A 23622-nucleotide genomic window follows, 5' to 3' on the forward strand; every position below is an offset into this window, starting at 1 on the left:
CCCCAAACAACAAACAACCCTAACCCCTAAAAACCAAAAACACTAACCCACTAACAACAAACAACCCTAACCCAGTAACAACAAACAACCCTAAACCCCTAACATCAAACAACACTAACCTCCTAACAACACAAAACACTAACACCCTAACAACAAACAACACTAACACCCTAACAACAAAAAACACTAAACCCCAACAAGAAACAACCCTAACACCCTAACAACAAACAACACTAACCCCCTAACAACAAACAACCCTAAACCCCTAACATCAAAGAACACTAACACCCTAACAACAAACAACCCTAGCCCCCTAACAACAAACACTAACCCCCAAACAACAAACAACCCTAACCCCTAAAAACCAAAAACACTAACCCACTAACAACAAACAACCCTAACCCACTAACAACAAACAACACTAACCCCCTAACAACAAACAACCCTAAACCCCTAACATCAAACAACACTAACCTCCTAACAACACAAAACACTAACACCCTAACAACAAACAACACTAACACCCTAACAACAAAAACCACTAAACCCCAACAAGAAACAACCCTAAACCCCTAACAACAAACACTAACCCCCTAACAACAAACAACACTAAACCCCTAACAAGAAACTAACCTAACCCCGTAACAACAAACACTAACCCCGTAACAACAAAGAACTCTAACCCCCAAACAACAAACAACCCTAACCCCCTAACAACAAACAATCCTAACCCCCGAACAACCAACAACACTAACCCCCTAACCACAATAAAGACTAACACCCTAACAACAAAAACCACTAAACCCCAACAAGAAACAACCCTAAACCCCTAACAACAAACAACACTAACCCCCTAACAGCAAACAACCCTAACCAAACAACAAACAAACCTAACCCACTAACAACAAACAACACTAACACCCTAACAACAAACAACCCTAACCCCTAACAACAAACAACACTAACACCCTAACAACAACCAACCCTAACCCCCTAAGAACAAACAACACTAACGCCCTAAGAAGAAACAACACTAACCCCCAGCAACGAACAATACTAACCCCCTAACAACACAAATCCTAACCTCTTATCCACAAACAACCCTAACCCACGAACAACAAACAACCCTAACACCCTAACAACAAACAACACTAACCCTCTAACAACAAACAACCCTAAATCCCTAACATCAAAGAACACTAACCCCCTAACAACACAAAACACTAACACCCTAACAACAAACACTAACCCCCAAACAACAAACAACCCTAACCCCTAAAAACCAAAAACACTAAAACACTAACAACAAACAACCCTAGCCCACTAACAACAAACAACCCTAACACCCTAACAACAAACAACACTAACCCCCTAACAACAAACAACCCTAAACCCCTAACATCAAAGAACACTAACACCCTAACAACAAACAACCCTAGCCCCCTAACAACAAACACTAACCCCCAAACAACAAACAACCCTAACCCCTGAAAACCAAAAACACTAACCCACTAACAACAAACAACCCTAAACCACTAACAACAAACAACCCTAACCCCCTAACAACAAACAACCCTAAACCCCTAACATCAAACAACACTAACCTCCTAACAACACAAAACACTAACACCCTAACAACAAACAACACTAACACCCTAACAACAAAAACCACTAAACCCCAACAAGAAACAACCCTAAACCCCTAAAAACAAACACTAACCCCCTAACAATAAACAACATAAACCCCTAACAAGAAACTACCCTAACCCCGTAACAACAAACAACACTAACCCCGTAACAACAAACAACCCTAACCCCCAAACAACAAACAACCCTAACCCCCTAACAACAAACAATCCTAACCCCAGAACAACCAAAAACACTAACCCCCTAACCACAGTATACACTAACACCCTAACAACAAAAACCACTAAACCCCAACAAGAAACAACCCTAAACCTCTAACAACAAACAACACTAACCCCCAACAACAAACAACCCTAACCAAACAACAAAAAACCCTAACCCACTAACAACAAACAACACTAACACCATAACAACAAACAACCCTAACCCCCTAACAACAAACAACAGTAACACCCTAACCAGAAACAACCCTAACCCCCTAACAACAAACAACACTAACCCCCTAACAACAAACAACCCTAAACCCCTAACATCAAAGAACACTAACACCCTAACAACAAACAACCCTAACCCCCTAACAACAAACACTAACCCCCAAACAACAAACAACCTAACCCCTAAAAACCAAAAACACTAACCCACTAACAACAAACAACCCTAACCCAGTAACAACAAACAACCCTAAACCCCTAACATCAAACAACACTAACCTCCTAACAACACAAAACACTAACACCCTAACAACAAACAACACTAACACCCTAACAACAAAAAACACTAAACCCCAACAAGAAACAACCCTAACACCCTAACAACAAACAACACTAACCCCCTAACAACAAACAACCCTAAACCCCTAACATCAAAGAACACTAACACCCTAACAACAAACAACCCTAGCCCCCTAACAACAAACACTAACCCCCAAACAACAAACAACCCTAACCCCTAAAAACCAAAAACACTAACCCACTAACAACAAACAACACTAACCCGCTAACAACAAACAACACTAACCCCCTAACAACAAACAACCCTAAACCCCTAACATCAAACAACACTAACCTCCTAACAACACAAAACACTAACACCCTAACAACAAACAACACTAACACCCTAACAACAAAAACCACTAAACCCCAACAAGAAACAACCCTAAACCCCTAACAACAAACACTAACCCCCTAACAACAAACAACACTAAACCCCTAACAAGAAACTAACCTAACCCCGTAACAACAAACACTAACCCCGTAATAACAAACTCTAACCCCGTAACAACAAAGAACTCTAACCCCCAAACAACAAACAACCCTAACCCCCTAACAACAAACAATCCTAACCCCCGAACAACCAACAACACTAACCCCCTAACCACAATAAAGACTAACACCCTAACAACAAAAACCACTAAACCCCAACAAGAAACAACCCTAAACCCCTAACAACAAACAACACTAACCCCCTAACAGCAAACAACCCTAACCAAACAACAAACAAACCTAACCCACTAACAACAAACAACACTAACACCCTAACAACAAACAACCCTAACCCCTAACAACAAACAACACTAACACCCTAACAACAACCAACCCTAACCCCCTAAGAACAAACAACACTAACGCCCTAAGAAGAAACAACACTAACCCCCAGCAACGAACAATACTAACCCCCTAACAACACAAATCCTAACCTCTTATCCACAAACAACCCTAACCCACGAACAACAAACAACCCTAACACCCTAACAACAAACAACACTAACCCCCTAACAACAAACAACCCTAAACCCCTAACATCAAAGAACACTAACACCCTAACAACAAACAACCCTAGCCCCCTAACAACAAACACTAACCCCCAAACAACAAACAACCCTAACCCCTAAAAACCAAAAACACTAACCCACTAACAACAAACAACCCTAACCCCTAACAACAAACAACCCTAACCCCCTAACAACAAACAACCCTAAACCCCTAACATCAAACAACACTAACCTCCTAACAACACAAAACACTAACACCCTAACAACAAACAACACTAACACCCTAACAACAAAAACCACTAAACCCCAACAAGAAACAACCCTAACACCCTAACAACAAACAACACTAACCCCCTAACAACAAACAACCCTAAACCCCTAACATCAAAGAACACTAACACCCTAACAACAAACAACCCTAGCCCCCTAACAACAAACACTAACCCCCAAACAACAAACAACCCTAACCCCTAAAAACCAAGAACACTAACCCACTAACAACAAACAACCCTAACCCACTAACAACAAACAACCCTAACCCCCTAACAACAAACAACCGTAAACCCCTAACATCAAACAACACTAACCTCCTAACAACACAAAACACTAACACCGTAACAACAAACAACACTAACACCCTAACAACAAAAACCACTAAACCCCAACAAGAAACAACCCTAAACCCCTAACAGCAAACACTAACCCCCTAACAACAAACAACACTAAACCCCTAACAAGAAACTAACCTACCCCCGTAACAACAAACACTAACCCCGTAACAACAAACACTAACCCCGTAACAACAAAGAACTCTAACCCCCAAACAACAAACAACCCTAACCCCCTAACAACAAACAATCCTAACCAAACAACAAACAAACCTAACCCACTAGCAACAAACAACACTAACACCCTAACAACAAACAACCCTAACGCGTAACAACAAACAACACTAACACCGTAACAACAAACAACCCTAACCCCCTAACAACAAACAACACTAACCCCCTAACAACAAACAACCCTAAATCCCTAACATCAAAGAACACTAACCCCCTAACAACACAAAACACTAACACCCTAACAACAAACACTAACCCCAAAACAACAAACAACCCTAACCCCTAAAAACCAAAAACACTAAACCACTAACAACAAACAACCCTAGCCCACTAACAACAAACAACCCTAACACCCTAACAACAAACAACACTAACCCCCTAACAACAAACAACACTAAACCCCTAACATCAAGGAACACTAACACCCTAACAACAAACAACCCTAGCCCCCTAACAACAAACACTAACCCCCAAACAACAAACAACCCTAACCCCTAAAAACCAAAAACACTAACCCACTAACAACAAACAACCCTAACCCACTAACAACAAACAACCCTAACCCCCTGACAAAAAACAACCCTAAACCCCTAACATCAAACAACACTAACCCCCTAACAACACAAAACACTAACACCCTAACAACAAACAACACTAACACCCTAACAACAAAAACCACTAAACCCCAACAAGAAACAACCCTAAACCCCTAACAACAAACACTAACCCCCTAACAATAAACAACACTAAACCCCTAACAAGAAACAACCCTAACCCCGTAACAATAAACAACACTAACCCCGTAACAACAAACAACCCTAACCCCCAAACAACAAACAACCCTAACCCCCTAACAACAAACAATCCTAACCCCCGAAGAACCAACAACACTAACCCCCTAACCACAGTATACACTAACACCCCAACAACAAAAACCACTAAACCCCAACAAGAAACAACCCTAAACCTCTAACAACAAACAACACTAACCCCCTAACAACAAACAACCCTAACCGAACAACAAACAAACCTAACCCACTAACAACAAACAACACTAACACCCTAACAACAAACAACCCTAACCCCTAACAACAAACAACACTAACACCCTAACAACAAACAACCCTAACCCCTAACAACAAACAACAGTAACACCCTAACCAGAAACAACCCTAACCCCCTAACAACAAACAACACTTACCCCCTAACAACAAACAACCCTAAACCCCTAACATCAAAGAACACTAACACCCTAACAACAAACAACCCTAACCCCCTAACAACAAACACTAACCCCCAAACAACAAACAACCCTAAAACCCTAAAAGCAAACAACACTAAACCCCTAAAAACAAACAACACTAAGCCCCTAACAACAAACAACACTAACACCCGAACAACAAACACCACTAAACCCCAACAAGAAACAACCCTAAGCCCCTAACAACAAACAACACTAACCCCCTAACAAGAAACAACCCTAAACCCCTAACAACAAACAACACTCACCCCCTAACAACAAACAACACTAACACCCTAACAACAACCAACCCTAACCCCCTAAGAACAAACAACACTAACGCCCTAAGAAGAAACAACACTAACCCCCAGCAACGAACAATACTAACCCCCTAACAACACAAATCCTAACCTCTTATCAACAAACAACCCTAACCCACTAACAACAAACAACCCTAACACCCTAACAACAAACAACACTAACCCCCTAACAACAAACAACCCTAAACCCCTAACATCGAAGAACACTAACACCCTAACAACAAAAAACCCTAGCCCCCTAACCACAAACACTAACCCCCAAACAACAAACAACCCTAACCCCTAAAAACCAAAAACACTAACCCACTAACAACAAACAACCCTAACCCACTAACAACAAACAACCCTAAACCCCTAACATCAAACAACACTAACCTCCTAACAACACAAAACACTAACACCCTAACAACAAACAACACTAACACCCTAACAACAAAAACGACTAAATCCCAACAAGAAACAACTCTAACACCCTAACAACAAACAACACTAAGCCCCTAACAACAAACAACCCTAAACCCCTAACATCAAAGAACACTAACACCCTAACAACAAACAACCCTAGCCCCCTAACAACAAACACTAACCCCCAAACAACAAACAACCCTAACCCCTAAAAACCAAAAACACTAACCCACTAACAACAAACAACCCTAACCCACTAACAACAAACAACCCTAACCCCCTAACAACAAACAACCCTAAACCCCTAACATCAAACAACACTAACCTCCTAACAACACAAAACACTAACACCCTAACAACAAACAACACTAACACCCTAACAACAAAAACCACTAAACCCCAACAAGAAACAACCCTAAACCCCTAACAACAAACAACACTAACCCCCTAACAACAAACAACCCTAACCAAACAACAAACAAAGCTAACCAACTAACAACAAACAACACTAACACCCTAACAACAAACAACCCTAAACCCCTAACATTAAACAACACTAACCTCCTAACAACACAAAACACTAACACCATAACAACAAACAACACTAACACCCTAACAACAAAAACCACTAAACCCCAACAAGAAACAACCCTAAACCCCTAACAACAAACACTAACCCCCTAACAACAAACAACCCTAACCCCCTAACAACAAACAATCCTAACCCCCGAACAACCAACAACACTAACCCCCTAACCACAGTATACACTAACACCCTAACAACAAAAACCACTAAACCCCTACAAGAAACAACCCTAAACCCCTACCAACAAACAACACTAACTCCCTAACAACAAACAACCCTAACCAAACAACAAAAAACCCTAACCCACTAACAACAAACAACACTAACACCCTAACAACAAACAACCCTAACCCCCTAACAACAAACACTAACCCCCAAACAACAAACAACCCTAACACCCTAAAAGCAAACAACACTAAACCCCTAAAAACAAACAACACTAAGCCCCTAACGACAAACAACACTAACACCCGAACAACAAACACCACTAAACCCCAACAAGAAACAACCCTAAGCCCCTAACAACAAACAACACTAACCCCCTAACAAGAAACAACCCTAAACCCCTAACAACAAACAACACTAACCCCCTAAAAACAAACAACACTAACACCCTAACAACAACCAACCCTAACCCCCTAAGAACAAACAACACTAACGCCCTAAGAAGAAACAACACTAACCCCCAGCAACGAACAATACTAACCCCCTAACAACACAAATCCTAACCTCTTATCAACAAACAACCCTAACCCACTAACAACAAACAACCCTAACACCCTAACAACAAACAACACTAACCCCCTAACAACAAACAACCCTAAACCCCTAACATCAAAGAACACTAACACCCTAACAACAAACAACCCTAGCCCCCTAACAACAAACACTAACCCCCAAACAACAAACAACCCTAACCCCTAAAAACCAAAAACACTAACCCACTAACAACAAACAACCCTAACCCACTAACAACAAACAACCCTAACCCCCTAACAACAAACAACCCTAAACCCCTAACATCAAACAACACTAACCTCCTAACAACACAAAACACTAACACCCTAACAACAAACAACACTAACACCCTAACAACAAAAACCACTAAACCCCAACAAGAAACAACCCTAACACCCTAACAACAAACACTAACCCCCAAACAACAAACAACCCTAACCCCTAAAAACCAAAAACACTAACCCACTAACAACAAACAACCCTAACCCAGTAACAACAAACAACCCTAAACCCCTAACATCAAACAACACTAACCTCCTAACAACACAAAACACTAACACCCTAACAACAAACAACACTAACACCCTAACAACAAAAAACACTAAACCCCAACAAGAAACAACCCTAACACCCTAACAACAAACAACACTAACCCCCTAACAACAAACAACCCTAAACCCCTCACATCAAAGAACACTAACACCCTAACAACAAACAACCCTAGCCCCCTAACAACAAACACTAACCCCCAAACAACAAACAACCCTAACCCCTAAAAACCAAAAACACTAACCCACTAACAACAAACAACCCTAACCCACTAACAACAAACCACACTAACCCCCTAACAACAAACAACCCTAAACCCCTAACATCAAACAACACTAACCTCCTAACAACACAAAACACTAACACCCTAACAACAAACAACACTAACACCCTAACAACAAAAACCACTAAACCCCAACAAGAAACAACCCTAAACCCCTAACAACAAACACTAACCCCCTAACAACAAACAACACTAAACCCCTAACAAGAAACTAACCTAACCCCGTAACAACAAACACTAACCCCGTAACAACAAAGAACTCTAACCCCCAAACAACAAACAACCCTAACCCCCTAACAACAAACAATCCTAACCCCCGAACAACCAACAACACTAACCCCGTAACCACAATAAAGACTAACACCCTAACAACAAAAACCACTAAACCCCAACAAGAAACAACCCTAAACCCCTAACAACAAACAACACTAACCCCCTAACAGCAAACAACCCTAACCAAACAACAAACAAACCTAACCCACTAACAACAAACAACACTAACACCCTAACAACAAACAACCCTAACCCCTAACAACAAACAAAACTAACACCCTAACAACAACCAACCCTAACCCCCTAAGAACAAACAACACTAACGCCCTAAGAAGAAACAACACTAACCCCCAGCAACGAACAATACTAACCCCCTAACAACACAAATCCTAACCTCTTATCAACAAACAACCCTAACCCACGAACAACAAACAACCCTAACACCCTAACAACAAACAACACTAACCCCCTAACAACAAACAACCCTAAACCCCTAACATCAAAGAACACTAACACCCTAACAACAAACAACCCTAGCCCCCTAACAACAAACACTAACCCCCAAACAACAAACAACCCTAACCCCTAAAAACCAAAAACACTAACCCACTAACAACAAACAACCCTAACCCCTAACAACAAACAACCCTAACCCCCTAACAACAAACAACCCTAAACCCCTAACATCAAACAACACTAACCTCCTAACAACACAAAACACTAACACCCTAACAACAAACAACACTAACACCCTAACAACAAAAACCACTAAACCCCAACAAGAAACAACCCTAACACCCTAACAACAAACAACACTAACCCCCTAACAACAAACAACCCTAAACCCCTAACATCAAAGAACACTAACACCCTAACAAACAACCCTAGCCCCCTAACAACAAACACTAACCCCCAAACAACAAACAACCCTAACCCCTAAAAACCAAGAACACTAACCCACTAACAACAAACAACCCTAACCCACTAACAACAAACAACCCTAACCCCCTAACAACAAACAACCGTAAACCCCTAACATCAAACAACACTAACCTCCTAACAACACAAAACACTAACACCCTAACAACAAACAACACTAACACCCTAACAACAAAAACCACTAAACCCCAACAAGAAACAACCCTAAACCCCTAACAACAAACACTAACCCCCTAACAACAAACAACACTAAACCCCTAACAAGAAACTAACCTAACCCCGTAACAACAAACACTAACCCCGTAACAACAAAGAACTCTAACCCCCAAACAACAAACAACCCTAACCCCCTAACAACAAACAATCCTAACCAAACAACAAACAAACCTAACCCACTAGCAACAAACAACACTAACACTCTAACAACAAACAACCCTAACCCGTAACAACAAACAACACTAACACCCTAACAACAAACAACCCTAACCCCCTAACAACAAACAACACTAACCCCCTAACAACAAACAACCCTAAATCCCTAACATCAAAGAACACTAACCCCCTAACAACACAAAACACTAACACCCTAACAACAAACACTAACCCCAAAACAACAAACAACCCTAACCCCTAAAAACCAAAAACACTAAACCACTAACAACAAACAACCCTAGCCCACTAACAACAAACAACCCTAACACCCTAACAACAAACAACACTAACCCCCTAACAACAAACAACACTAAACCCCTAACATCAAAGAACACTAACACCCTAACAACAAACAACCCTAGCCCCCTAACAACAAACACTAACCCCCAAACAACAAACAACCCTAACCCCTAAAAACCAAAAACACTAACCCACTAACAACAAACAACCCTAACCCACTAACAACAAACAACCCTAACCCCCTGACAAAAAACAACCCTAAACCCCTAACATCAAACAACACTAACCCCCTAACAACACAAAACACTAACACCCTAACAACAAACAACACTAACACCCTAACAACAAAAACCCCTAAACCCCAACAAGAAACAACCCTAAACCCCTAACAACAAACACTAACCCCCTAACAATAAACAACACTAAACCCCTAACAAGAAACTACCCTAACCCCGTAACAATAAACAACACTAACCCCGTAACAACAAACAACCCTAACCCCCAAACAACAAACAACCCTAACCCCCTAACAACAAACAATCCTAACCCCCGAAGAACCAACAACACTAACCCCCTAACCACAGTATACACTAACACCCTAACAACAAAAACCACTAAACCCCAACAAGAAACAACCCTAAACCCCTAACAACAAACAACACTAACCCCCTAACAACAAACAACCCTAACCGAACAACAAACAAACCTAACCCACTAACAACAAACAACACTAACACCCTAACAACAAACAACCCTAACCCCTAACAACAAACAACACTAACACCCTAACAACAAACAACCCTAACCCCTAACAACAAACAACAGTAACACCCTAACCAGAAACAACCCTAACCCCCTAACAACAAACAACACTTACCCCCTAACAACAAACAACCCTAAACCCCTAACATCAAAGAACACTAACACCCTAACAACAAACAACCCTAACCCCCTAACAACAAACACTAACCCCCAAACAACAAACAACCCTAAAACCCTAAAAGCAAACAACACTAAACCCCTAAAAACAAACAACACTAAGCCCCTAACAACAAACAACACTAACACCCGAACAACAAACACCACTAAACCCCAACAAGAAACAACCCTAAGCCCCTAACAACAAACAACACTAACCCCCTAACAAGAAACAACCCTAAACCCCTAACAACAAACAACACTCACCCCCTAACAACAAACAACACTAACACCCTAACAACAACCAACCCTAACCCCCTAAGAACAAACAACACTAACGCCCTAAGAAGAAACAACACTAACCCCCAGCAACGAACAATACTAACCCCCTAACAACACAAATCCTAACCTCTTATCAACAAACAACCCTAACCCACTAACAACAAACAACCCTAACACCCTAACAACAAACAACACTAACCCCCTAACAACAAACAACCCTAAACCCCTAACATCAAAGAACACTAACACCCTAACAACAAACAACCCTAGCCCCCTAACAACAAACACTAACCCCCAAACAACAAACAACCCTAACCCCTAAAAACCAAAAACACTAACCCACTAACAACAAACACCCCTAACCCACTAACAACAAACAACCCTAACCCCCAAACAACAAACAACCCTAAACCCCTAACATCAAACAACACTAACCTCCTAACAACACAAAACACTAACACCCTAACAACAAACAACACTAACACCCTAACAACAAAAACGACTAAATCCCAACAAGAAACAACCCTAACACCCTAACAACAAACAACACTAACCCCCTAACAACAAACAACCCTAAACCCCTAACATCAAAGAACACTAACACCCTAACAACAAACAACCCTAGCCCCCTAACAACAAACACTAACCCCCAAACAACAAACAACCCTAACCCCTAAAAACCAAAAACACTAACCCACTAACAACAAACAACCCTAACCCACTAACAACAAACAACCCTAACCCCCTAACAACAAACAACCCTAAACCCCTAACATCAAACAACACTAACCTCCTAACAACACAAAACACTAACACCCTAACAACAAACAACACTAACACCCTAACAACAAAAACCACTAAATCCCAACAAGAAACAAACCTAACACCCTAACAACAAACAACACTAACCCCCTAACAACAAACAAACCTAAACCCCTAACATCAAAGAACACTAACACCCTAACAACAAACAACCCTAGCCCCCTAACAACAAACACTAACCCCCAAACAACAAACAACCCTAACCCCTAAAAACCAAAAACACTAACCCACTAACAACAAACAACCCTAAACCACTAACAACAAACAACCCTAACCCCCTAACAACAAACAACCCTAAACCCCTAACATCAAACAACACTAACCTCCTAACAACACAAAACACTAACACCCTAACAACAAACAACACTAACACCCTAACAACAAAAACCACTAAACCCCAACAAGAAACAACCCTAAACCCCTAACAACAAACACTAACCCCCTAACAACAAACAACACTAAACCCCTAACAAGAAACTAACCTAACCCCGTAACAACAAACACTAACCCCGTAACAACAAACACTAAACCCGTAACAACAAAGAACTCTAACCCCCAAACAACAAACAACCCTAACCCCCTAACAACAAACAATCCTAACCCCCGAACAACCAACAACACTAACCCCCTAACCACAATAAAGACTAACACCCTAACAACAAAAACCACTAAACCCCAACAAGAAACAACCCTAAACCCCTAACAACAAACAACCCTAACCAAACAACAAACAAAGCTAACCAACTAACAACAAACAACACTAACACCCTAACAACAAACAACCCTAAACCCCTAACATCAAACAACACTAACCTCCTAACAACACAAAACACTAACACCATAACAACAAACAACACTAACACCCTAACAACAAAAACCACTAAAACCCAACAAGAAACAACCCTAAACCCCTAACAACAAACACTAACCCCCTAACAACAAACAACCCTAACCCCCTAACAACAAACAATCCTAACCCCCGAACAACCAACAACACTAACCCCCTAACCACAGTATACACTAACACCCTAACAACAAAAACCACTAAACCCCTACAAGAAACAACCCTAAACCCCTAACAACAAACAACACTAACCCCCTAACAACAAACAACCCTAACCAAACAACAAAAAACCCTAACCCACTAACAACAAACAACACTAACACCCTAACAACAAACAACCCTAACCCCCTAACAACAAACACTAACCCCCAAACAACAAACAACCCTAACACCCTAAAAGCAAACAACACTAAACCCCGAAAAACAAACAACACTAAGCCCCTAACAACAAACAACACTAACACCCGAACAACAAACACCATTAAACCCCAACAAGAAACAACCCTAAGCCCCTAACAACAAACAACACTAACCCCGTAACAAGAAACAACCCTTAACCCCTAACAACAAACAACACTAACCCCCTAAAAACAAACAACACTAACACCCTAACAACAACCAACCCTAACCCCCTAAGAACAAACAACACTAACGCCCTAAGAAGAAACAACACTAACCCCCAGCAACGAACAATACTAACCCCCTAACAACACAAATCCTAACCTCTTATCAACAAACAACCCTAACCCACTAACAACAAACAACCCTAACACCCTAACAACAAACAACACTAACCCCCTAACAACAAACAACCCTAAACCCCTAACATCAAAGAACACTAACACCCTAACAACAAACAACCCTAGCCCCCTAACAACAAACACTAACCCCCAAACAACAAACAACCCTAACCCCTAAAAACCAAAAACACTAACCCACTAACAACAAACAACCCTAACCCACTAACAACAAACAACCCTAACCCCCTAACAACAAACAACCCTAAACCCCTAACATCAAACAACACTAACCTCCTAACAACACAAAACACTAACACCCTAACAACAAACAACACTAACACCCTAACAACAAAAACCACTAAACCCCAACAAGAAACAACCCTAACACCCTAACAACAAACACTAACCCCCAAACAACAAACAACCCTAACCCCTAAAAACCAAAAACACTAACCCACTAACAACAAACAACCCTAACCCAGTAACAACAAACAACCCTAAACCCCTAACATCAAACAACACTAACCTCCTAACAACACAAAACACTAACACCCTAACAACAAACAACACTAACACCCTAACAACAAAAAACACTAAACCCCAACAAGAAACAACCCTAACACCCTAACAACAAACAACACTAACCCCCTAACAACAAACAACCCTAAACCCCTAACATCAAAGAACACTAACACCCTAACAACAAACAACCCTAGCCCCCTAACAACAAACACAAACCCCCAAACAACAAACAACCCTAACCCCTAAAAACCAAAAACACTAACCCACTAACAACAAACAGCCCTAACCCACTAACAACAAACAACACTAACCCCCTAACAACAAACAACCCTAAACCCCTAACATCAAACAACACTAACCTCCTAACAACACAAAACACTAACACCCTAACAACAAACAACACTAACACCCTAACAACAAAAACCACTAAACCCCAACAAGAAACAACCCTAAACCCCTAACAACAAACACTAACCCCCTAACAACAAACAACACTAAACCCCTAACAAGAAACTAACCTAACCCCGTAACAACAAACACTAACCCCGTAACAACAAACACTAACCCCGTAACAACAAAGAACTCTAACCCCCAAACAACAAACAACCCTAACCCCCTAACAACAAACAATCCTAACCCCCGAACAACCAACAACACTAACCCCCTAACCACAATAAAGACTAACACCCTAACAACAAAAACCACTAAACCCCAACAAGAAACAACCCTAAACCCCTAACAACAAACAACACTAACCCCCTAACAGCAAACAACCCTAACCAAACAACAAACAAACCTAACCCACTAACAACAAACAACACTAACACCCTAACAACAAACAACCCTAACCCCTAACAACAAACAAAACTAACACCCTAACAACAACCAACCCTAACCCCCTAAGAACAAACAACACTAACGCCCTAAGAAGAAACAACACTAACCCAGAGCAACGAACAATACTAACCCCCTAACAACACAAATCCTAACCTCTTATCAACAAACAACCCTAACCCACGAACAACAAACAACCCTAACACCCTAACAACAAACAACACTAACCCCCTAACAACAAACAACCCTAAACCCCTAACATCAAAGAACACTAACACCCTAACAACAAACAACCCTAGCCCCCTAATAACAAACACTAACCCCCAAACAACAAACAACCCTAACCCCTAAAAACCAAAAACACTAACCCACTAACAACAAACAACCCTAACCCCTAACAACAAACAACCCTAACCCCCTAACAACAAACAACCCTAAACCCCTAACATCAAACAACACTAACCTCCTAACAACACAAAACACTAACACCCTAACAACAAACAACACTAACACCCTAACAACAAAAACCACTAAACCCCAACAAGAAACAACCCTAACACCATAACAACAAACAACACTAACCCCCTAACAACAAACAACCCTAAACCCCTAACATCAAAGAACACTAACACCCTAACAACAAACAACCCTAGCCCCCTAACAACAAACACTAACCCCCAAACAACAAACAACCCTAACCCCTAAACACCAAGAACACTAACCCACTAACAACAAACAACCCTAACCCACTAACAACAAACAACCCTAACCCCCTAACAACAAACAACCGTAAACCCCTAACATCAAACAACACTAACCTCCTAACAACACAAAACACTAACACCCTAACAACAAACAACACTAACACCCTAACAACAAAAACCACTAAACCCCAACAAGAAACAACCCTAAACCCCTAACAACAAACACTAACCCCCTAACAACAAACAACACTAAACCCCTAACAAGAAACTAACCTAACCCCGTAACAACAAACACTAACCCCGTAACAACAAAGAACTCTAACCCCCAAACAACAAACAACCCTAACCCCCTAACAACAAACAATCCTAACCAAACAACAAACAAACCTAACCCACTAGCAACAAACAACACTAACACCCTAACAACAAACAACCCTAACCCGTAACAACAAACAACACTAACACCCTAACAACAAACAACCCTAACCCCCTAACAACAAACAACACTAACCCCCTAACAACAAACAACCCTAAATCCCTAACATCAAAGAACACTAACCCCCTAACAACACAAAACACTAACACCCTAACAACAAACACTAACCCCAAAACAACAAACAACCCTAACCCCTAAAAACCAAAAACACTAAACCACTAACAACAAACAACCCTAGCCCACTAACAACAAACAACCCTAACACCCTAACAACAAACAACACTAACCCCCTAACAACAAACAACACTAAACCCCTAACATCAAAGAACACTAACACCCTAACAACAAACAACCCTAGCCCCCTAACAACAAACACTAACCCCCAAACAACAAACAACCCTAACCCCTAAAAACCAAAAACACTAACCCACTAACAACAAACAACCCTAACCCACTAACAACAAACAACCCTAACCCCCTGACAAAAAACAACCCTAAACCCCTAACATCAAACAACACTAACCCCCTAACAACACAAAACACTAACACCCTAACAACAAACAACACTAACACCCTAACAACAAAAACCACTAAACCCCAACAAGAAACAACCCTAAACCCCTAACAACAAACACTAACCCCCTAACAATAAACAACACTAAACCCCTAACAAGAAACTACCCTAACCCCGTAACAATAAACAACACTAACCCCGTAACAACAAACAACCCTAACCCCCAAACAACAAACAACCCTAACCCCCTAACAACAAACAATCCTAACCCCCGAAGAACCAACAACACTAACCCCCTAACCACAGTATACACTAACACCCTAACAACAAAAACCACTAAACCCCAACAAGAAACAACCCTAAACCCCTAACAACAAACAACACTAACCCCCTAACAACAAACAACCCTAAACCCCTAACATCGAAGAACACTAACACCCTAACAACAAAAAACCCTAGCCCCCTAACCACAAACACTAACCCCCAAACAACAAACAACCCTAACCCCTAAAAACCAAAAACACTAACCCACTAACAACAAACAACCCTAACCCACTAACAACAAACAACCCTAAACCCCTAACATCAAACAACACTAACCTCCTAACAACACAAAACACTAACACCCTAACAACAAACAACACTAACACCCTAACAACAAAAACGACTAAATCCCAACAAGAAACAACTCTAACACCCTAACAACAAACAACACTAACCCCCTAACAACAAACAACCCTAAACCCCTAACATCAAAGAACACTAACACCCTAACAACAAACAACCCTAGCCCCCTAACAACAAACACTAACCCCCAAACAACAAACAACCCTAACCCCTAAAAACCAAAAACACTAACCCACTAACAACAAACAACCCTAACCCACTAACAACAAACAACCCTAACCCCCTAACAACAAACAACCCTAAACCCCTAACATCAAACAACACTAACCTCCTAACAACACAAAACACTAACACCCTAACAACAAACAACACTAACACCCTAACAACAAAAACCACTAAACCCCAACAAGAAACAACCCTAAACCCCTAACAACAAACAACACTAACCCCCTAACAACAAACAACCCTAACCAAACAACAAACAAAGCTAACCAACTAACAACAAACAACACTAACACCCTAACAACAAACAACCCTAAACCCCTAACATCAAACAACACTAACCTCCTAACAACACAAAACACTAACACCATAACAACAAACAACACTAACACCCTAACAACAAAAACCACTAAACCCCAACAAGAAACAACCCTAAACCCCTAACAACAAACACTAACCCCCTAACAACAAACAACCCTAACCCCCTAACAACAAACAATCCTAACCCCCGAACAACCAACAACACTAACCCCCTAACCACAGTATACACTAACACCCTAACAACAAAAACCACTAAACCCCTACAAGAAACAACCCTAAACCCCTAACAACAAACAACACTAACCCCCTAACAACAAACAACCCTAACCAAACAACAAAAAACCCTAACCCACTAACAACAAACAACACTAACACCCTAACAACAAACAACCCTAACCCCCTAACAACAAACACTAACCCCCAAACAACAAACAACCCTAACACCCTAAAAGCAAACAACACTAAACCCCGAAAAACAAACAACACTAAGCCCCTAACAACAAACAACACTAACACCCGAACAACAAACACCACTAAACCCCAACAAGAAACAACCCTAAGCCCCTAACAACAAACAACACTAACCCCCTAACAAGAAACAACCCTAAACCCCTAACAACAAACAACACTAACCCCCTAAAAACAAACAACACTAACACCCTAACAACAACCAACCCTAACCCCCTAAGAACAAACAACACTAACGCCCTAAGAAGAAACAACACTAACCCCCAGCAACGAACAATACTAACCCCCTAACAACACAAATCCTAACCTCTTATCAACAAACAACCCTAACCCACTAACAACAAACAACCCTAACACCCTAACAACAAACAACACTAACCCCCTAACAACAAACAACCCTAAACCCCTAACATCAAAGAACACTAACACCCTAACAACAAACAACCCTAGCCCCCTAACAACAAACACTAACCCCCAAACAACAAACAACCCTAACCCCTAAAAACCAAAAACACTAACCCACTAACAACAAACAACCCTAACCCACTAACAACAAACAACCCTAACCCCCTAACAACAAACAACCCTAAACCCCTAACATCAAACAACACTAACCTCCTAACAACACAAAACACTAACACCCTAACAACAAACAACACTAACACCCTAACAACAAAAACCACTAAACCCCAACAAGAAACAACCCTAACACCCTAACAACAAACACTAACCCCCAAACAACAAACAACCCTAACCCCTAAAAACCAAAAACACTAACCCACTAACAACAAACAACCCTAACCCAGTAACAACAAACAACCCTAAACCCCTAACATCAAACAACACTAACCTCCTAACAACACAAAACACTAACACCCTAACAACAAACAACACTAACACCCTAACAACAAAAAACACTAAACCCCAACAAGAAACAACCCTAACACCCTAACAACAAACAACACTAACCCCCTAACAACAAACAACCCTAAACCCCTAACATCAAAGAACACTAACACCCTAACAACAAACAACCCTAGCCCCCTAACAACAAACACTAACCCCCAAACAACAAACAACCCTAACCCCTAAAAACCAAAAACACTAACCCACTAACAACAAACAACCCTAACCCACTAACAACAAACAACACTAACCCCCTAACAACAAACAACCCTAAACCCCTAACATCAAACAACACTAACCTCCTAACAACACAAAACACTAACACCCTAACAACAAACAACACTAACACCCTAACAACAAAAACCACTAAACCCCAACAAGAAACAACCCTAAACCCCTAACAACAAACACTAACCCCCTAACAACAAACAACACTAAACCCCTAACAAGAAACTAACCTAACCCCGTAACAACAAACACTAACCCCGTAACAACAAACACTAACCCCGTAACAACAAAGAACTCTAACCCCCAAACAACAAACAACCCTAACCCCCTAACAACAAACAATCCTAACCCCCGAACAACCAACAACACTAACCCCGTAACCACAATAAAGACTAACACCCTAACAACAAAAACCACTAAACCCCAACAAGAAACAACACTAAACCCCTAACAACAAACAACACTAACCCCCTAACAGCAAACAACCCTAACCAAACAACAAACAAACCTAACCCACTAACAACAAACAACACTAACACCCTAACAACAAACAACCCTAACCCCTAACAACAAACAAAACTAACACCCTAACAACAACCAACCCTAACCCCCTAAGAACAAACAACACTAACGCCCTAAGAAGAAACAACACTAACCCCCAGCAACGAACAATACTAACCCCCTAACAACACAAATCCTAACCTCTTATCAACAAACAACCCTAACCCACGAACAACAAACAACCCTAACACCCTAACAACAAACAACACTAACCCCCTAACAACAAACAACCCTAAACCCCTAACATCAAAGAACACTAACACCCTAACAACAAACAACCCTAGCCCCCTAACAACAAACACTAACCCCCAAACAACAAACAACCCTAACCCCTAAAAACCAAAAACACTAACCCACTAACAACAAACAACCCTAACCCCTAACAACAAACAACCCTAACCCCCTAACAACAAACAACCCTAAACCCCTAACATCAAACAACACTAACCTCCTAACAACACAAAACACTAACACCCTAACAACAAAAAACACTAACACCCTAACAACAAAAACCACTAAACCCCAACAAGAAACAACCCTAACACCCTAACAACAAACAACACTAACCCCCTAACAACAAACAACCCTAAACCCCTAACATCAAAGAACACTAACACCCTAACAACAAACAACCCTAGCCCCCTAACAACAAACACTAACCCCCAAACAACAAACAACCCTAACCCCTAAAAACCAAGAACACTAACCCACTAACAACAAACAACCCTAACCCACTAACAACAAACAACACTAACCCCCTAACAACAAACAACCGTAAACCCCTAACATCAAACAACACTAACCTCCTAACAACACAAAACACTAACACCCTAACAACAAACAACACTAACACCCTAACAACAAAAACCACTAAACCCCAACAAGAAACAACCCTAAACCCCTAACAACAAACACTAACCCCCTAACAACAAACAACACTAAACCCCTAACAAGAAACTAACCTAACCCCGTAACAACAAACACTAACCCCGTAACAACAAAGAACTCTAACCCCCAAACAACAAACAACCCTAACCCCCTAACAACAAACAATCCTAACCAAACAACAAACAAACCTAACCCACTAGCAACAAACAACACTAACACCCTAACAACAAACAACCCTAACCCGTAACAACAAACAACACTAACACCCTAACAACAAACAACCCTAACCCCCTAACAACAAACAACACTAACCCCCTAACAACAAACAACCCTAAATCCCTAACATCAAAGAACACTAACCCCCTAACAACACAAAACACTAACACCCTAACAAAAAACACTAACCCCAAAACAACAAACAACCCTAACCCCTAAAAACCAAAAACACTAAACCACTAACAACAAACAACCCTAGCCCACTAACAACAAACAACCCTAACACCCTAACAACAAACAACACTAACCCCCTAACAACAAACAACACTAAACCCCTAACATCAAAGAACACTAACACCCTAACAACAAACAACCCTAGCCCCCTAACAACAAACACTAACCCCCAAACAACAAACAACCCTAACCCCTAAAAACCAAAAACACTAACCCACTAACAACAAACAACCCTAACCCACTAACAACAAACAACCCTAACCCCCTTTCAAAAAACAACCCTAAACCCCTAACATCAAACAACACTAACCCCCTAACAACACAAAACACTAACACCCTAACAACAAACAACACTAACACCCTAACAACAAAAACCCCTAAACCCCAACAAGAAACAACCCTAAACCCCTAACAACAAACACTAACCCCCTAACAATAAACAACACTAAACCCCTAACAAGAAACTACCCTAACCCCGTAACAATAAACAACACTAACCCCGTAACAACAAACAACCCTAACCCCCAAACAACAAACAACCCTAACCCCCTAACAACAAACAATCCTAACCCCCGAAGAACCAACAACACTAACCCCCTAACCACAGTATACACTAACACCCTAACAACAAAAACCACTAAACCCCAACAAGAAACAACCCTAAACCCCTAACAACAAACAACACTAACCCCCTAACAACAAACAACCCTAACCGAACAACAAACAAACCTAACCCACTAACAACAAACAACACTAACACCCTAACAACAAACAACCCTAACCCCTAACAACAAACAACACTAACACCCTAACAACAAACAACCCTAACCCCTAACAACAAACAACAGTAACACCCTAACCAGAAACAACCCTAACCCCCTAACAACAAACAACACTTACCCCCTAACAACAAACAACCCTAAACCCCTAACATCAAAGAACACTAACACCCTAACAACAAACAACCCTAACCCCCTAACAACAAACACTAACCCCCAAACAACAAACAACCCTAAAACCCTAAAAGCAAACAACACTAAACCCCTAAAAACAAACAACACTAAGCCCCTAACAACAAACAACACTAACACCCGAACAACAAACACCACTAAACCCCAACAAGAAAGAACCCTAAGCCCCTAACAACAAACAACACTAACCCCCTAACAAGAAACAACCCTAAACCCCTAACAACAAACAACACTCACCCCCTAACAACAAACAACACTAACACCCTAACAACAACCAACCCTAACCCCCTAAGAACAAACAACACTAACGCCCTAAGAAGAAACAACACTAACCCCCAGCAACGAACAATACTAACCCCCTAACAACACAAATCCTAACCTCTTATCAACAAACAACCCTAACCCACTAACAACAAACAACCCTAACACCCTAACAACAAACAACACTAACCCCCTAACAACAGACAACCCTAAACCCCTAACATCAAAGAACACTAACACCCTAACAACAAACAACCCTAGCCCCCTAACAACAAACACTAACCCCCAAACAACAAACAACCCTAACCCCTAAAAACCAAAAACACTAACCCACTAACAACAAACACCCCTAACCCACTAACAACAAACAACCCTAACCCCCAAACAACAAACAACCCTAAACCCCTAACATCAAACAACACTAACCTCCTAACAACACAAAACACTAACACCCTAACAACAAACAACACTAACACCCTAACAACAAAAACGACTAAATCCCAACAAGAAACAACCCTAACACCCTAACAACAAACAACACTAACCCCCTAACAACAAACAACCCTAAACCCCTAACATCAAAGAACACTAACACCCTAACAACAAACAACCCTAGCCCCCTAACAACAAACACTAACCCCCAAACAACAAACAACCCTAACCCCTAAAAACCAAAAACACTAACCCACTAACAACAAACAACCCTAACCCACTAACAACAAACAACCCTAACCCCCTAACAACAAACAACCCTAAACCCCTAACATCAAACAACACTAACCTCCTAACAACACAAAACACTAACACCCTAACAACAAACAACACTAACACCCTAACA

This window comes from Elephas maximus, chromosome 11, assembly GCF_024166365.1.
Source record: "Elephas maximus indicus isolate mEleMax1 chromosome 11, mEleMax1 primary haplotype, whole genome shotgun sequence".
NCBI lineage: Eukaryota > Metazoa > Chordata > Mammalia > Proboscidea > Elephantidae > Elephas > Elephas maximus.